This window comes from Chiloscyllium punctatum, chromosome 27 (assembly GCF_047496795.1).
Source record: "Chiloscyllium punctatum isolate Juve2018m chromosome 27, sChiPun1.3, whole genome shotgun sequence".
NCBI classification, from domain to species: Eukaryota; Metazoa; Chordata; class Chondrichthyes; order Orectolobiformes; family Hemiscylliidae; genus Chiloscyllium; species Chiloscyllium punctatum.
The window spans coordinates 79,634,274-79,653,646 of NC_092765.1; the positions used below are offsets into that span (position 1 = coordinate 79,634,274).

The window sequence follows — 19,373 nt, forward strand, 5'->3', positions numbered from 1 at the left end:
TCAGGCTCACCGGTCTATAGTTCCCTGGCTTTTCCTTACCACCTTTCTCAAATAATGGTGCCAGTCTTCCAGCACCTCACTCGTGGCAATTGATGATACAAATATCGCAGCGAGGGGCTCAGCAAAAGCTTCTCTAATTACCCACAATGTTCTGGGATACACCTGATCAGATTCCAGGGATTTATCCACCTTTATGCATTTTAAAAATTCCAGTACCTCCTCCTCTGTAATATGTACACTTGCCAAGTTATCACTATTTATTTCTCCAACTTCTCTAACTTCCATATCCCCTTTCAGTAAAAACTGACATGAAATATTTACAGAATCTCTCCCACCTCCTGCTGTTCCATAGACAGTCTTGTTGATCTTTGAGGGTCGCTATTCTCCGCCTAGTTATTCTTTTGTCTTTAGTGTATTTGTAGAATCTCTTTGGATTCTCTTTGGATTTTCCCAAAGCTATCTCATGTCCCCTTTTCTGCCCCCTGGTTTCCTGCGAGTATACTCCTACTGCCCTTATAGTCCCCTAGGGACTCACTCAAGCCCAGTGCTCTGTACCTGCCATATCCTTTCTTCATTTTCTTGACCAGAGCCTCAATTTCTCAGGTCATGCAGCATTCTCGACGACTCCCAGCCTTGGCCTTAACGGGAACATGCTATCTGCATACTCTCATTGTCGCAGGCCTATGGAGGCAATGGCAGATGAGGACAGAGAAACAATCATTATCAGTAAAGAGGTAGTGTTGGGAAAGCTAACAACTCATCCTTATCTCTATAATTCCTCTCTAGCCTCAGAACTATCACTATCTCTGCATCAAAAACATCTCAATCTATGCAACATCCTCCAATCTCTAATCTCCTCCAGTCTCAACACCCTCCCTATCTCTAATCTTGTCCACCCTCACAAATCTCTATAATGTGCCTTTCTTTAATTCAAACCTTCAGGATAATCCATTTTTATTTCAGATTCCTGAACCCTGAGCTCCACAATGTCCCGCTTAACCTCTGTCACATTTTCCTCCAAAAAAACCTTAATCAATCACGTATCATGTATTCTAATATCACCTTCTCTGACCTGGTTTCTATTGTGGCTTGGCATATTCCTATATTACGCGTCTGTGGTCTACATGACAGAAAAAGCTGTTGTGGTCCATCGGGTTTATGTTGTAAAGAAATCTCCCAGCTAACTATTTTAATCCCATTTTCCAGCACTGAGCCCATCGACCTGTCAGCCTTGCCATAGTGTGTTCCTAAATACATCTGAAATGCCATCGGGTTTTTCTGTCTCTCACTCACTTCCAGACAGTGAGGTTTAGTGCAACTGTTGCTCTATGATATCACCCACAGGAACACAGAGCAGCTGGGTCTGTGCGTACCAGAGATTGCCCACACATTGGGAAGGATGGCAGGCTCCCTGAGAGGGGGCACAGGAGATTTACCAGGATGGTTCAAGGAATGGGGGATTTTAGTTGCAGAGTTTTGGGGGCTTTTTTTAACATTAATTACTCATGTGACATGTGTGTTGCTAATACACATCAAGAATAACCATCCACAATTAATGGACTCTCCTTTTCAACCTATCCCCTTGCCTGCGCTGTGGTAACCTTCAGGTTAACCACCATCAACATCTCTCTCTAATATGGTCTAGGAGGACAATGCTGACTTGATCTTTCACACAGTGCAGCCACTGTCCCTTAGGGGTGGAGAGAGAGAATGCTGAAGGTGGTGGATGGGAAACCACTCAGGTACAGTACTTTACCCTGGAGGATGTTCAATTTCTTTAATATTGTTGGGAGGGTGCACTGATGCAGGCAAGTGGAGAATGTTCCAACACAATCCTGATGCGTACTTTATAGATAGCAAACAGACATTGTGGAATCAGGGGTTTGGAAAAATTGAGAGTATTCTCCTTGTTGCAAAGGAAATTGTGGGGAGCTGTGACAGAGCGGTTTACAAAAGTTACATATTATAATAATAAACCTTACACCCATCAGCTCATTATACAAGGATTACAGGACACATATTGAGGATTTGAGAAGATCTATTGAGAGGATGGTTTGATTCAAAGGAGAACTTTAATGCAGCAAATGGTATTGATCTGGAACACAATACTCTCACACAATATGAATATCCAGGTCCTGATGTATTGAGTAATTCTGTCAGAGTTTGGCGTTACAATGACTGAGATTACCACCTGAATGTACACCTGAAATACAAGTGTATAAAATCCGTCACTGTCAGTTCAAGTTTGAAACTCATACAATCTCCTCCTCCTGGCCCAGGATGATTAGATTACTTACAGTGTGGAAACAGGCCCTTTGGCCCATAAAGTCCACACCGACGCTCAACCCACCCATTCCCCTGCATTTACCCCTTTACCTAACACTACGGGCAATTTAGCATGGCCAATTCACCTGACCTGCACATCTTTAGACTGTGGGAGGAAACTGGAGCACCCGGAGGAAACCCACGCAGACACTGGGGGAATGTGCAAACTCCACAGTCAGTCGCCTGAGTTGGGAATTGTTCCTGGGTCTCTGGTGCTGTGAGGCATCAGTGCTAACCACTGTGCCATCCTGACTGTACACATTACCCCTGGTGGAGGTCAGCAGGCAATTCAGGGGCAAATCTGTGTGGGTTTCTGTGAGTTTCCACCTTGGGACTTCATGTGACTGAACATGGGACAGAATGTTCCAAGATTCAGTGAGATATGGAGAGCAGGATTTGCTTCCTTTTCTTTCTTCCGTGCTGCCGCTGTGCCTCCTCAATAAGACATGGGGTGTGAAAGGCTCATGCAGCTCGATGGGCAAGTTGTCTCCATTCTCACCAAGGGGCAGCAAGCTCCTCCCAGTCATTAAACAGAGTATCCCTGAAAGATAGCAACTGCCCAGTGTTCCCAGTAAATGTTTCGAATAATGAGGGGGGAAATCTCCTAGAAAAGGCATAACAGGAAAGTTCTAACAGGATTATAAACAGTTTACAGAGAGATATTCACAGGAAAAGTGGGCAACAAGTTGGCAAATGGAGTATAACTTGGGATAAACTGTAGAAAGCTGCACCAGAAAGGGACCGGGGGAAAATGAGCAGGAAACACAAAGCGAGCACACAGTTACAACAGGGAATCAGGAAAGGGAATGGAATGCTGTCCCTTATTTCAAGGAGTTTGCAATATAAGAGTTTGGAATGTATACCTTAGGGCAACTAAACAAATGGCAAGAGAGACCACATTTGGAGTAACGTGGACAGATTTGGTCACTTTAGATAACGAAATAGAGCAGTTTATTTTAGGCATTTCAGAGAAGATCCTTTGGGATGATCCCCGTTTTGAAGGGATTATCCTGTAAATAAAGGCTGAACAAGTTGGGAATCTACTCACTGGACTTTGGAAGAATGAGAGGAGATCTCTTTGAAACATACAGGATTCTGTTGAGGTTTGACAGGGTAAATATGGAGAGGATGCGTCCTATTACGGGCGAGTCTTGAACCAGATTCTGGGTCAGTCGCGGAATTAAGGATTCTGTTTCAGACTTGTCAAGTTAAAGGCAACACCGACACCGGTTAGGGTTTCAGTAGCAATGGAGCTGGGGTGAGGAGGAGATTGGAATTCCTGGTGTTTGTGATTGTGTAGATGTCTGATTAGGAGGTCACCTTGGGGTCAGATATGAGAGCAATATTGTGAAGAATGTAGTTCTGCCTCAGACACTTCCCAGTGAGAGGGAGGGACACAGCAGTAAGGGAAATGTATTTGGAATAACAACTGAAGGCAATGGGTTTAACAATTGCAGTGTTTCATTGGAGTGAATTGCAGCTAATCGAAGCGTGGTAAGCAGTTTGATAACTGAGTAACAGTGGAGGAATGGAGATGGATGATGGTGAGGGAGAGCTGGACATTGTCAGTGTAGATGTGAAACCTAACAGTTCTTTTGGGTGATGTTACCTCCTGGCAGTATGCAGGTGAGAAACAGGAGAGAACAAGGATAGATCCTTGAGGGACACCAAATACAAGGAATTCAGAAAGGAAAGGGAGTGTGGAGATGGAACAGGATTTTCCAATGACGGTGAGGTCAAATATGAGTTTTTAGCAGAATGGGAGAGAAGGACATAACCAGAAAAGACAGATAGATCATGGAACAATATCTGTGAATTGGCAATGGAGGCGGGGGGGTGTGTGGTGACAAGCAGGAGGATGAGAGAGAGATTAGGAATGTCCATGATTTAGCTACATTAGGGTAATGGTCAAGATGACCTCTAATAAGGCTTGACAAGGGACTCTAGGAAATGCAAGTTTAGGACTAAAATGAGGAGCACTCTTGTGAGGCAGTTTGGCTTGGTGGGCTAGTGGAGAGGGAGGAAAGAAGCAGAGGCACTGATCGGATCATCTCAATGTTATTGACAGAGAAACTCCATGTGCTCCTCACTCTTGTTGTTGGAGGGGAGGATGGAGGAGACAGAATAGTGGACATTGTTTTTGAAATTAAAAAAAAACCTGTGATAGTGATTCTAAAAATAAGTGAACAAATCTGTCGTATTTATCATTTATCAAGAATATTAAAATATGCAACTGAAGTTCAGGTTTGAATCCCAAATTGGTAGAGGGTGGCTCTGAAGTCAAGAAAAAAATAACTGGAATGAAGAATCTACTGTTCGGCATGGAACCATTGGGGATGTTTTTCTGCCATTGACAATGTCCTTGAGGTAAAGAAACCAGACAGTGGCCCATCAAATCACTCATTGTATTAATCACTGCACAGTCTCAACAAAGGACGGCACGGTGGCACAGTGGTTAGCACTGCTACCTCATTGTGCCAGAGACCCGGGTTCAATTCCTGCCTCGGGCGACTGACTGTGTGAAGTTTGCACATTCTCCCCGTGTCTGCGTGGGTGTCCTCCGGGAGCTCCGGTTTCCTCTCTCAGTCCAAAAATGTGCAGGTTAGGTGAATTGGCCATGCTAACTTGCCTGTAGGGTTAGGTGAAGGGGTAAATGTAGGCGAATGGGTCTGGGTGGGTTGCGCTTCGGCGGGTCGGTGTGGACTTGTTGGGCTGAAGGGCCTGTTTCCACACTGTAAGGAATCTAATCTAAAAGGAATGAAACTGGATCGACCACATTACATCTACCAATGCACTAGCAAATACAACCACAAAATCAGCCCTCTTGACCCTGCAACTTCTGCCTCACTGTGGGCCAAAAACAGCAGCAAAACTGTACTCCAGCCCAATCTGAAATCTCATGGCCTGATATCCCCCACTCAACCATTAACATCAAGGTAGGGGAATCAACCCTGGTTCAATGGTGAATGCAGGAGGGCATGTCAGGAGCAGTACAAGGCATACCTAAAAATGAGGTGCCAACCTGGTGCAGCGACCAAACCTGCATGCCAAACACCACAAGCAACACCAAACAGAACTAAGTGATCCCATAAACAATGGATTAGATCTGAGTTCTGCAGTTCTGCCACACCTAGTCAGGAATGGTGATGGACAATTACAGCATCACAGATATCCCCACCCTTACTGATGGAGGGGTCTCACACATCCATGCAACAGCATTTGCAGCAATCTTCAGCCAGTAGTGCCAAGTGGATGACCCTTCTCCATTGGTCCCTGACATCTCAGATATGAATCAACTTCGTTTAAAACTCATTTCATATCAAATCAAGAAATGGATAAGTAGTGTAAAAGCTAGGGGCCTGCCAATATTCTGGCAATTATACTGATGGCTGTGCTTCAGAACTTGCTGCCCACCAAGGCAAGTACTGCTCCAGCACTGGCACCTACCGACTTTGTGGAACATCACTCAGGGATGTTCCAACACAAACACACAGGGCAGATCCAACTCAGCCAATTCCCCTCTATCAGTCCACACTCGCTCAGCAGTGAATTGATGGAAGGTGTCATCAACAGTGCTGTCACACAGCTGCTCAGCAATAACCTGCTCAGCGATGCCCAGTTTGGGTTCTGCCAGGGCCACTCAGTTCCTGAGCTTGTTACTGACTTGATTCACAAACTGACAAACAGCTGAATGAGGTGAGGATGACAGGCCAGCCCCCCTCCAAGTCCACTATTTCGACTTCAGTGATATCACCTGACCTCACCACAGTCTCAGCTCATTTGCTGAAACTCTCATTCATTCCTTTTGTTGACTCTAGATTTCATTATCTAAACCCACTCCTGGCCAGCATCCCACATTCACCCTCCCTATAATCTCAAGAATATTGCAAACTCTACTGCTGAAGTGCTCACTTGTACCAAAACTTGCCGATCAATCAAAAGACTCCCATTTATAAGCAACAACAATTTACTTTTGCACCTTTGAATTAATTCCTGGCTGTAATCATTCCTATCTCCCTGCACCACACACCCTTTCATATCTCAATAACTCATTTTAGTTCAGACTCTCAATGATGTGTTTATTTTTGAGTTCACCTGTGTGACTGTTTCTATAGACTCCAAGGGAGCATGGTCTGGAATCCCCACTCTAACCCTCTAAGATCTACTTTCTTCCTTTAAGGCATTCTTGAAAAACTGCTTATTTGGTTGTGGTCACTGGACACAATATTCTCCATCTGTAGCCTAATGTCAAAAATTCTCAGTAATATTTTTGTGAAATTAAAACCATGATGATTTGTACAGATATCTTCTACTCTTCAATATCACTGAGTGAATAATCTGTAATGTCTCTTACCCAACCACCTTCACCAGACAAACTGCAGCAGTTCAAGGAAGTCAAACATCACCCTCTCCACAGGCAACAAGGCTTTGGCATTGATCACTGGTTTCTGTGGAAGGAGAAATACACAGTTGATGTTTCAGGGAGTGCAATATGAATTACAGGGAATGAAAATGGTGCAGAATTTGACTGTCAGAAATTGAAGGAAAATGCACTCGCTTACTGGAAAAAATAATTCTTGACTGTCAAAGATATTGTGGAAAAAAATAACCTGATAATGGAACAGCACATGGTCAGGAGCCAGACAGCAGTGGACAATTCATTTACATTCCTGAAGAATGGCTTATGCCCGAAACGTCGATTCTCCTGCTCCTCGGAAGCTGCCTGGCCTGCTGTGTTTTTCCAGCTCTACATTTTTCAATTCATTTATACAATAGCTGTGAAAGTAATAGTAAAATACTATACAGAGCAAAAATACACCCATGAGAGACTGAGGAAGCTAGATAATGAACAAGTGGACATCAGAGAACCCAGAGGTGAACCAGAGCAGAGTTCACTTTTTTGAACCCACAGTCAAAGATGTCTAGCACAGAAACAGACTTCTTCGGTCCAATTTATGGCAACCAGATATCCTAACCTAATCTATTTAAATTAAATCCTATATGCCACTCGTCAGCCCATTGGCCCATCTGATCAATATCCCACTGTACTCTGAGATAACCTTCTTCATTGTCCACAATACCTCCAATTTTGGTGTCACCTGCAAACTTACTAACTATACGGCCTCTATTCACATCTAAATCATTTCAATGAATGACGAAACAAATCCAGAAAAATGTCCATTTCTCTGGGTTTGAATGTGCTCTGTGTAAATCCTGCCCTATGACTCTTTTTACCAGGGACGGCTGTACATACATCCCTCTGAACTTTGCCCCCGACAAAGCTGGCGGCCGCGCACGCGTCCAGAGAATTGTTGCCCCGAATAAAGATGGCGGCGCTCACTCGGGCCGATTACTCAACGAGGCATATTCCCGTTTGTTACAAAAATGAGACTGTAAGTTTCAAATTTGTATTTTCCGATGTGCACCAAATATTTGTAAAACTACTTATTTCCCTCCCACTTCCTGCTGTTTATTTCTTTCCTTACCGACAGCTCTCCGCACATACATCCCCAACTTCCGCGCCGACCGCGAGGATGATCACGTGGTATAGTCAAGTCCCGCCCCTCATTCACTGACTGACTGGAGGACCAACTGCCCCACCAGGTCCTCCAGCTCCTCCCCTGCCTTTCCATTGGTCCACCACTGACATCATTAACCCGCGGTAAAAACAATGACTGCAGATGCTGGAAACCAGATTCTGGATTTGTGGTGCTGGAAGAGCACAGCAGTTCAGGCAGCATCCAAGGAATTCGAAATCGACATTTCGGGCAAAAGCCCGAATAAAGCCAATAAGCCTGAAGCATTGAGAGATAAGCTAGAGGAGGGTGGGGTGGGGAGAAAGTAGCATAGAGTACAATGGGAGAGTGGGAGAGTGGATGAAGGTGATAGGTCAGGGAGGAGAGGGTGGAGTGGATAGGTGGAAAAGGAGATATGCAGGTAGGACAAGTCATGGGGACAGTCCTGAGCTGGAAGTTTGGAACCAGGATGAGGTGGGGGAAGGGGAAATGAGGAAACTGTTGAAGTCCACATTGATGCCCAGGGGTTGAAATGTTCCGAGGCGGAAAATGAGGCGTTCTTCCTCCACGCGTCTGATGGTGAGGGAGTGGGGTTGAAGGAGGCCCAGGACCACCATGTCCTCGGCAGAGTGGGAGGGGGAGTTGAAATGTTGGGCCACGGGGCAGAATGGTTGATTGGTGCAGGTGTCCCGGAGATATTCCCTAAAGTGCTCTGCTAGGAGGTGTCCAGTCTCTATAATGTAGAGGAGACCGCATCAGGAGCAACGGATACAATAAATGATATTGGTGGATGTGCAAGTAAAACTTTGATGGATGTGGAAGGCTCCTTTAGGGCCTTGGATAGAAGTTGGGGAGGAGGTGTGGGCACAGGTTTTACAGTTCCTGCAGTGGCAGGGAAAAGTGCCAGGATGGGAGGGTGGGTTGTAGGGGTGTGTGGACCTGACCAGGTAGTCACGGAGGGAACGGTCTTAGCGGAAGGCGGAAAGGGGTGGGGAGGGAAATATATCCCTAGTTGTGGGGTCTGTTTGGAGGCGGCGGAAGATTTAGTTTATGCGAAGGTTGGTAGGGTGGAAGGTGAGCACCAGGGGCGTTCTGTCCTTGTTACGGTTGGAGGGGTGGGGTCTGAGGATGGAGGTGCGGGATGTGGACGAGATGCATTGGAGGGCATCTTTAACCACATGGGAAGGGAAATTGTGGTTTCTATAGAAGGAGGCCATCTGATGTGTTCTGTGGTGGAACTGGTCCTCCTGGGAGCAGATGCGGAGGAATTGGGAATACGGGATGGCATTTTTGCAAGAGGTAGGGTGGGAAGAGGTATAATCCAGGTAGCTGTGGGAGTCGGTGGGTTTGTAAAAAATGTCAGTGTCAAGTCGGTAGTCATTAATTGAGATGGAGAGGTCCAGGAAGGGGAGGGAGGTGTCGGAGATGGTCCAGGTAAATTTAAGGTCAGGGTGGAATGTGTTGGTGAAGTTGATGAATTGCTCAACCTCCTCCCAGCCGGGCCCGATTGTTGGCTAGAGCATGCACACTGTTTCATGACTTTTGTTGCTGTTTTTCAGTTACAAGAGTGAGGGACAAAGTTAAAAAATCACACAACCACCTGATGAAAAAGCAGCAAAGGTCGTACTTCCAAATAAACCCATTAGACTATAACCTGGTGTTCTGTGAATTTGAATTTTGTCCATTCTAATCCAACACCAGCACCTCCAAGGTAAAAACAATGACTGCAGATGCTGGAAACTAGATTCTGGATTAATGGTGATGGAAGAGCACAGCAGTTCAGGCAGCATCCGAGGAGCAGTAAAATCGACGTTTCAGGCAAAAGCCCTTCATCAGGAATAAAGGCAGAGAGCCTGAAGCGTGGAGAGATAAGCAAGAAGAGGTTGGGGGTGGGGAGAAAGTAGCATAGAGTACAATAGTTGAGTGGGGGAGGGGATGAAGGTGATAGGTCGGGGGCGGGGGGAGGATGGAGTGGATAGGTGGAAAAGAAGATAGGCAGGTAGGACAAGTCAAGGGGACACTGCTGAGCCGGAAGTTTGTAACTAGGGTGAGGTGTGGGAAGGGGAAAATGAGGAAACTGTTGAAGTCCACATTTCAACCCCAGGGCATCAATTTGGACTTCAACAGTTTCCTCATTTCCCCATTCCCCCACCTCACCCTAGTTCCAAAATTCTGGCTCAGCACTGTCCCCTTGACTTGTCCTACCTGCCTATCTTCTTTTCCTCCTATCCACTCCACCCTCCTCCCTGACCTATCACCTTCATCCCCTCCCCCACTCACTTATTGTACTCTATGCTACTTTCTCCCCACCCTCTTCTAGCTTATCTCTCCACACTTCAGGCTCTCTGCCTTTATTCCTGATAAAGGAACATCGATTTTACTGCTCCTCAGATGCTGCCTGAACTACTGTGCTCTTCCAGCACCACTAATCCAGAACCAGCACCTCGAAATCGAGTGAGGGGGGAATGCATAACATAACAAAAGAACTAGGAACAGGAGAAGGCCGTCCTGCCCTTTGAGCCTGCTCTGCCATTCAATATGACCATGGCTGATCATTTCGTGGATGCAGAACCATTTACTCACGTTCTCACCGTATCCCTTAATTAATTATTTCTTTTTTAAAAAACCTACCTTAGCTTTATAAACGTTTACTGAACTCGCATTAAGTACTTCCCTGGGCAATTAATTCCATAGAGGTCAAGAAGTTCCTTCTCAATTCAGTCTTAAATTTGCTGCCTCTAATCTTGAGATGATCCCTCTTGTCCTGGCTTCACCTGTCAGTGGAAACATCCTCTCTACTTCTATTTTATCCAATCCATTCATTATTTTATATCTTTCCATTCTTCTGAATTCCAATGAATATATTACCAATCTACTGTTAAGCCAATCCCCTCAACTCTGGAAACAACCTAATTAACCTCCTCCTTATCGATGGGGTGGGGCAAATATAATGCGATTCAGCAAGAATTAGGATGTATAGAATGGGGTTGCAAACTATTGAAATGTGGAGCTGGTTTAAGGAACAGATATTGCGTGTCCTTGACAGGTATGTCCCTGTCAGGCAGGAAGGAAGTGATAATGTAAGGGAACCGTGGTTTACTACGGAAATTGCATCTCTTGTTAAGAAGGAGGCTTATGTGTTGATGAGGCAAGATGGTACAGATGAGGCAATGGAGAGTTACATATCAGATAGGAAGGATTTAAAGAGAGTTAAGAGCAAAGAGAGGACACGAGCAGTCTTTAGTGAATAGAATAAAGGAGAACCCTAAAGCATTTTATAGGTATGTGAGGAACAAAAGCATAGGGTAGGAAGATGGCCAGTCAAAGACAGAAGTGGGAAGTTCAGTGTGGACCCTGTGGAGATCGGAGAGGTGCTAAATGAACATTTTTCATCAGTTTTCACTCAGGAAAAGGAGAATATTGTAGAGGAGAAGAATGAAGTACAACATATTAGACTAGAAACGATCGAGGTTAGTTACGAACAGGTGTTATCAATGCCAGAAAGTAGACAAGTTCCCCTGGGCTGGATGGGATTTATCCGAGGATTCTCTGGGAAGCTAGGGAGGAGATAGCAGAGACTTTGGCTTTGATATTTGAGTCATCATTGTCTACAGGTTTGGTACTAGAGGACTGAAGGATTGCAAACGTTGTGCCCTTGATCAAGAGGGGCAATGGAGATGACCCAGGTAATTATAGACCAGTGAGCCTTACTTCTGTTGTAGGAAAGGTTTTGGAAAGGATTATAAGAGATAAGATTTATAATCAACGAGCAAACAACAAATTGATTTCAGGTAGTCAACATGGTTTCGTCAAGGGCAGGTCATGTCTCACAAACCTCTGAGTTTTTTGAGAAGGTGACCAAGCATGTAGATGAGGGTAGGGCAGTTGACATGATATACATGGACTTCAGTAAAGCCTTTGATAAGGTTCCACATGGTAGGCTATTGGAGAAAATGCAGAGACATGAAATGGAGAGTGATTTAGTAGTTTGGATTCAAAACTGGCTTTCTGAAAGAAGGCAGCAAGTGGTGGCTGATGGAAAATATTCAGCCTGGACTCAGGTTAGTAGTGGTGTGCCACAAGGATCTGTTTTGGCACCACTGTTGTTTGTCATTTTTATTAATGACGTAGATGCAGGCATAGGTGGCTGGATCAGTAAACTTGCAAATGACACTAAAGTCCGACAGATTGCAGGGAGACTTGGATAAACTGCAGAATTATGCTGATAGGTGGCAAATGGAGTTAAATGCAGCTAAATGTGAGGTGATGCCATTGAGAAGAATAACAAGAAGGCAGAGTACTGGGTTAATGGAAAGATTCTTGGTAGTGTGGGTGTGCAGAGGGATGGTGGAGTCCATGTACATAGATGCCTGAAAGTTGACACCCAGGTGGATAGTACTGTTAAGGCAGTATACGGTGTGTTAGGTTTCACTCTTAGAGGGACTGAGTTCCGGAGCTGCAATATCATGCTGCGGCACGGTGGCACAGTGGTTAGCACTGCTGCCTCACAGCGCCTGAGACCCGGGTTCAATTCCCGCCTCAGGCGACTGACTGTGTGGAGTTTGCACATTCTCCCCGTGTCTGCGTGGGTTTCCTCCGGGTGCTCCGGTTTCCTCCCACAGTCCAAAAGATGTGCAGGCCAGGTGAATTGGCCATGCTAAATTGCCCATAGTGTTAGGTAAGGGGTAAATGTAGATGTAGGGGTATGGGTGGGTTACGCTTCGGCGGGGCGGTGTGGACTTGTTGGGCCGAAGGGCCTGTTTCCACACTGTAAGTAATCTAATCTAATCTAATCTAAGCAAAATGCTGGTGCGGCCATACTTGGAATATTGTGTGCAGTTCTGTGCCCATAATACGGGAAGGATGTGGAAGCATTTGAAAAAGTGCGGAGGAGATTTACCAGGATGTTGCCTGGTCTGGATGGAAGGTCTTATGAGGAAAGGTTGGGAGACTTGAACCTGTTCTCATTGGCAAGAAGCGACTAAGAGGGGATTTGATAGAGACATACAAGATGATCAGAGGATTAGATAGGGTAGACAGTGAAAGTCTTTTTCCTAGGATGATGACGCTAGCATGTATGGGGGTACAACTACAAATTAAGGGGTAATAGATTTAAACAGATGTCAGAGGCAGGGTCTTTACTCAGAGTGGTTAGGGTATGGAATGCACGACGTGCTAATGTAGTTAACTCAGCCACATTAGGGAAATTTAAACAATCTTTTACTTAAGCACATGGGTGATTTTGGGATAGTGTAGGGGGACGAGCTGGGAATAATTCACAGGTCGGCGCAACAGCAAGGACCGAAGGGCCTGTTCTGCGCTGTATTGTTCTATGACTATAGTGCTACAAGAGATTTCTTCTGTCTTAAACAGAGTGATGGATCTTGTATCGTGGGCTTACAAAATGTCAGCGATCTCTGCCAACAATGTACGAGGTAGAGTCAGGGCAATAATATGATGCTGCAACAGGAGGGGAATAGGTAACTCCATACAAAATCCTACACCTTCTCACCTATTTTCACCTCCAAAACTGAGGAAATTCTACAAAGGCACCTCCATATCCCACCACAACACTTTGCCCCACAATCGTGGTATCTGGCTGTGCACAAGGAGGAGTGCAACAGTCTGTATTGAGACCCAATGGGGCCCTGAAACACTTGGTAAAGACTGAAATCTTCTGAGCATTGAGAGCCCCACCTCATTATATGTATTTTCTATATTTTTTCCTAATGAACCTGTTCAAAGTAGTTATTACACACACCTGCACTAGCTGTGAATTGAACTCAAGCCTCTTGATCCAAGATTCGGGATATTTTCACTACATCACAAGACATCGACTCGAACTTCCCTTGTCCCTTATTGTTTCTTGTGCTTCGCCTGCTGAGTCACGCCTGAATCAACTCTACAATTGGGAGGAAGGGGCGGAACTGATGACCGAGCAGCGGCCGGTCCTCCAACCAGAAGTGAGTGAGGAGCGGGGCCAAAGCATTCTCGGGGAGTAAACGCTTCAAGATTGGGCAGAAAGCAAACTGTTTTGCAGGATTGATAATTCTCATTAACATAGTGGAGCATTAAACCTGTCTCAAAAATCTATGTGAAATTTTAACAAATAGTTGAGATGCTATTTTGATAACGTACATATTTCCAAACGATTTGCACAACTCGAGTAAGAAACCTCTTTTCCAACTCCCAGAATGATTGGTAATTTACATACCTGGCGGGTGGGTTAAATTGAGGTACCTAGTCTAATTACATGCTAGATAGCGCCATGACTATAGCTCGATAGAGCAATTGTTAATGACTAATATTTCCCCCATGATTCTGTGCAGGTATGAATATTCTCTGTCAACTCATTGATAACTTCAGACGCACGCGTAGTTTGCTTTCGATGTGGAGCATGCGCAGTGTCACATTGACCAGGACGGAGAGACATCGAGCAGCTTTCTCCGGCAGCGGCTGCGATCGGCTTCAAAGAGCGGTGCTCAGAGCCGGTGTGTGGGAGCCTCGCTGGGAGAAAGGAGCGGAGAGAATTCACAAGTCCCAAGTAAAGGTTAAAAACCCCGAAAAAGACCCTTTATGCCCGGGTCAGGAGGTGGCGGTCTCTGATCAGGGAAACGGCCCAGGATCACGGACGCCATTTGTTTGAGGGAAGAGGGAGCGCGGGCCTGAGGGCCGCCATCTTGAAAAGGTCAAGGTGCAGGAGGGCGGGGCTCTCGGGGTCTGTAGAACAATCAGAGGAAAGGGAAGACCCATTGTTATTGATTAATTCCACGAAGAGAATGTAAGGACTGCAGATGCTGGAGATCAGAGCTGAAAATGTGTTGCTGGAAAAACGCAGCAGGTCAGGCAGCATCCAAGGAGCAGGAGAATCGACGTTTCGGGCAGAAGCCCTTCTTCAGGAATCCTGCTGCGCTTTTCCAGCAATTAATTCCACGAACACAGCTTCACTGGGGGATTACACAGGAATATTCTCAGTCCTGCTGTGATGTTTCACCACATCAGAACCTTCAGCTCTCCTCCCTTCTGTCCTTCCTTCAGCATCTGTCCCCTGGAACATTGAGCTGACTACCCTGTCCCTCCCTCAGCTGTTGTTCTGTAATACCTGTGATATCCGAGTCCCATCTTAGATTACTTCACTAAAGACAGGAATGCACTCTATGGATATTTCTTAACATCAGCAATTATTTAATACTCACTTATGGGTTTTTAGTCTAATCTTTTTTGAAACATTTAATTCACATCCAAACATTTGCAATGGTGGGATTTGAACCTGTGTCCAGAGAACAATTGCTGAGTTTCTGGATTAATTATCTCACAATAATGCCATTAGGCCATCACTTCGCCTGCTCACAGGTTGCGCATTCCACTGCAACATGAATCAAAACCCTTTCATCCTGCACTCTCGTGATATGACTCAGTATCTCTCCATGTGGTATCCCTCACTGTGTGGGTCTAATTGCTGCTTCTGTCAGAGCCTCTCACTCTTGCAGCTACTCCAGATCCTGAGCCAACAGAATTCTCCACTCCAGAGAGATGAGGCAGCACAGGCCAGGATTGGAGACTGGGATTTTCCAGATCTCTGTGGGGCTCAGTGCTATTCTACATGTGTAACCCTCAGCATCCATCTAATTTCCCATTCTGCCTATTTCTGTGTCTTCTACAGGTACTCAGGGAGTTCATGACTCAATAGACTTGCCAACTGCTGGTTGGGAAGATAGTTGATCAGCCAGAGAGACAAAGGCCGGGGAGGTCGGGAGCCTTCAATAAATCCTGCCGCCAGGTAAGATCATTCCAGTGCACAGAGCAGAGAGCAATGAGAGGGCTCCAAACATCAGCTAACAAGACATGACATAAATATAGTACCGAAGGGTGAGTACAGTCCAGACGCACACCAGGCTCAGTCACCACCTTTAAGTTTGGTTTTGTACTGAGACAGCATCAAGAGTTCCCAGTTTTTAATCCAGGCATGTGCTGTCTTGGTGAGCATCAGGACAACAGAGGGGAAAGCAGGCCTCCCACGAGATGGTGATAATGCTTCCTGGGATCTTCCTTTTCCCTATTCCCTCTCCAACACTGTATCTCTGGCTTGTCTTGTGGACCAGTGTCTTCAATCATTCTAACTCCTATAACAGTTCCTATCTCTGTCATCTCCTCCCCTCTCACCAATTATTTCACATACTTGAAACCTCCAGTCCAGATGACAATCCATATCGCAGTAACTTGCTTCAGTCTCTACAACATGCCTTGTCTCGATAGTCTCCTCCTCCAACAACTGGAGACATAGGGTCTGTTTCTGTGCGGCATGACTCTTCGGCTGAGGTTTCCTAAATGGAATGTGTTGCATTTGCCTGTGTTTGTCTCATATCCCTTCAAACCTTCTCCTCTCCATGTACCTGCCCGAGTGTCTTTTCCATGTTGTAATTGTACTTGTTTTTACCATTTCCTCTGGCAGTCCATTCTGTCTATGCACCATCCTCTGTGGATAATGTTACCCCTCAGCTCCCTCTTTAAATACTTGCTCTCTCACCTCACATTTATGCCTCTAGCTTTGGACTCACCTCCCCTTGGCAATTCACCTTACATAGACCCTACATGGTTTCATAAACCTTTATAAGGTCACCCCATTGCCTCCTCTGCCCAGGATAAATATTGACGACAGTGTTACCAATATCTCCAACTCATGTACTCAACGCACTGACCAATGAAGACAAGTGTGCCAAATGCTGCTTTCCCCACCACTCTGTCCACCTGTGATGCCACTTCCAACTAACCATGTTACTGCGCCCCTTGGTCTCTCCCTGTTTGACAACACAGTCCAGGGCCCGACCATGAACTGTATTAGTCCTCCCTGGTTTGACTTAATTCAATCCAGCACCTGAATTAAATTCCATCTTTCATTCCTTGGCACATGAGCCCAGTTGATTAACATCCCCTTCGATAACTATATACCCTGCCCAATCTTCCACTATTCTTGGTATCGGCTAACATACTAACAGAGACTGCTATATTTTCACTCAGATTGTTTATGTAAATGGTGCACCAATCCTTACAGCACACTGCTGGTTAGAGGCCTCCAGTCTGAACAACAACCCTCTCCCACCTCCCTCTGTCTCCCACTGTCATCCCATTGTGTATCCAGTTGGCGAGCTCTCCCTAATTCCTTGTGATCTACCCTTACTTACCAACGTATCATGCAACACCTTGGTGTCTATTATTCTGCCTTCGTCTATCTTCTTGGTCACATCTTGAACAATCTCCATTCAAGTTTGTGAGACATGTTTTCTCACGCGCAAAGCCATGCTGACTGGCTGTAATCAGTCCTTATCTTTCCCACTGCAAGTAAGTCATACCTCTCAGAATGACCTTCAACAACTGACCCACCCTGATGTCTGGCTCACCAGTCTGTACACCCCTGGCTTTCTCTTGCATCATTCCTTAATTAATGACACAATATTATAATCACAGTCAGACAGTCATACTGCACTGTTGGTTAGTGCTAACCATTCTCTAAAACTGATCTCGTCCCACCTGCCTGTTCCTGGATCATATCCCTTCAAACCTTTCATATTCCTGGAGTAATCCAAATGTCTTTTAAACATTGTAATTGTCCCCATGTTCACCCCTTCCTTGGGAAGTTCATTCCACACACAACCCACCCTCTGTGTAACAATGTGCCTCTCATGTCTTTTTTTTTATATGTCTCTCCTCTAAACTTAAAAATGTACTGCCTTGTCTTTAAATTCCCCTGTCCATGGGAAAATACAACTCCCATTAACTCTATCTATCTCCCTCATGACTTTATAAACTTCTATGAGGTCATCTGTCAACATTCAGGTTTCAGTGAAAAAATGTGTTGCTGGAAAAGTGCAGCAGGTCAGGCAGCATCCAACGAAGAGGAGAATCGACGTTTCGGGCATCAACTCTTCTTCAGGCTGATGCCCGAAACGTCGATTCTCCTGTTCCTTTGGTGCTGCCTGACCTGCTGCGCTTTTCCAGCAACACATTTTCAGCTCTGATCTCCAGCATCTGCAGTCCTCACTTTCACATCAATGAAAAAAATACCAATCTCTCCAGGCTTTCTTTATAACTGTAACCTTCCATACCCATCCACGTCCCGGTAAATCTCCTCTGAACCCTCTCCAGCTTAATAATATCCTTCCCATAGCCTGGGTGACCAGAACTGGACACAGTATTCCAGAAGAGGTCTCAGCAATGTCCTGTATAATCTCAATGTGACTTCCCAACTCCTATATCCAAAGGACTGAGCAATGAAAGGAAGTGAGGCAAGCACCTTTTTTTGACCATCCTGTCTCTCCATGTTGCAAGCTTCAAAGAATTATGTACCTGAACCTCAAGTTCTGCAACACACTACCGAGGGTCCGATCATTAATTGTATAAGTCCTGCCCATGTTTGTTGCACCAAATGCCTTACCTCACATTTATTCAGATTGAACTCCATCTACTATTTTTCAACCATTCACACATTTCATCAGGATCCCTTTGTAATCTTAGAAAACCTTCTTCACTGTCCACAATGCCACCCTCCAGTCTAACAGCCTATCACACATAGCTCTCTATGGTACAGACATCTCTGCTAGGGGCCCTACAATTTCTTCACCAGCTTCCCACAATGTCCTGAGGTACATTTGATCAGGTCCTGGGGATTTATCTACCTTTGTGTATTAAAACCTCCAGCACCTCCTTTCCTATAATGTGGACTCATTTCAGGACATTGAGTCAGAGATGTACAGAACAGAAGTAGATCCTTTAGACCAACTCCTGCATGACGTTTCTAGTCACATTTGCCACAATTTTGCCAATATCCCTCTAAAACCTTCCTATTCATACACCCATCCACATGCCTGTTAAATGTATTTCTATCTCCACTATTTCCTCTGATAGCTTATTCCATACAATCTGCAGGAACCAATTGTCCTTTAGGTCCCTTTGAAAATTTCCCCTCGAACTTTAAAGCTATGGCCTATCAGTTTGTAATCCCCCCAACCTGGGGAAAAGACCTTGTCTATTCACCCTATCGATGACCATCATGCTTTTAAATAACTTTATCAGGTAACTCCTCAGCCTCCCATGTTCAAGTGAATTCAGCCCCAGCTTATTCAGCTTTTCCCTGCAGCGCAAACCCTACAACCCTGGCAAATCCTTGGTCACCTGAACCCTTTCATGTTCCACAACATCCACAGCATTGAGACCAGAACTGAACACAGCATTCCAATAGTGGTCAGGACAAACACTGTTTAGTTCCCTGAGTGCCCCAGTCTTTATCCACAGTAAGTTCCAAAGTGAAATATTTGTTTTGGATCTTGTAGTTTCACACATTGTTGCCTTCATTGATCATTAAGGAGACCGGGTTTGTCCCTAGCTCTTCTTTTCCTCTTAATACACTTGTAGAGTCTCTTTGGATTCTCCTTAACTTTCTCTGCCAAAGCGATCTCGTGTCCCCTTTTTGCATTCCTGATTTTCATCCTAAATGTATTTCTACAGCCCTGATGCTCCTAAAGGAATTCCCTTGAG

General features: G+C 45.2%; 1 long non-coding RNA gene across 2 annotated transcripts; it reads right to left on the reverse strand.

Annotated features, from left to right (window-relative positions):
* Positions 1 to 555: 555 nt before the first annotated feature.
* LOC140453326 (uncharacterized) lies at positions 556 to 7,859 on the reverse strand. 2 transcript variants are annotated; one of them, XR_011952364.1, is made up of 3 exons: positions 7,812 to 7,859; positions 6,680 to 6,773; positions 556 to 681 (listed from the first exon to the last, which is right to left on the reverse strand). It is a non-coding gene; the product is annotated as an uncharacterized lncRNA (long non-coding RNA). The 2 variants fall into 2 exon arrangements; XR_011952365.1 differs by lacking the exon at positions 7,812 to 7,859 and adding an exon at positions 6,936 to 7,177.
* Between the last annotated feature and the right edge of the window lie 11,514 nt (positions 7,860 to 19,373).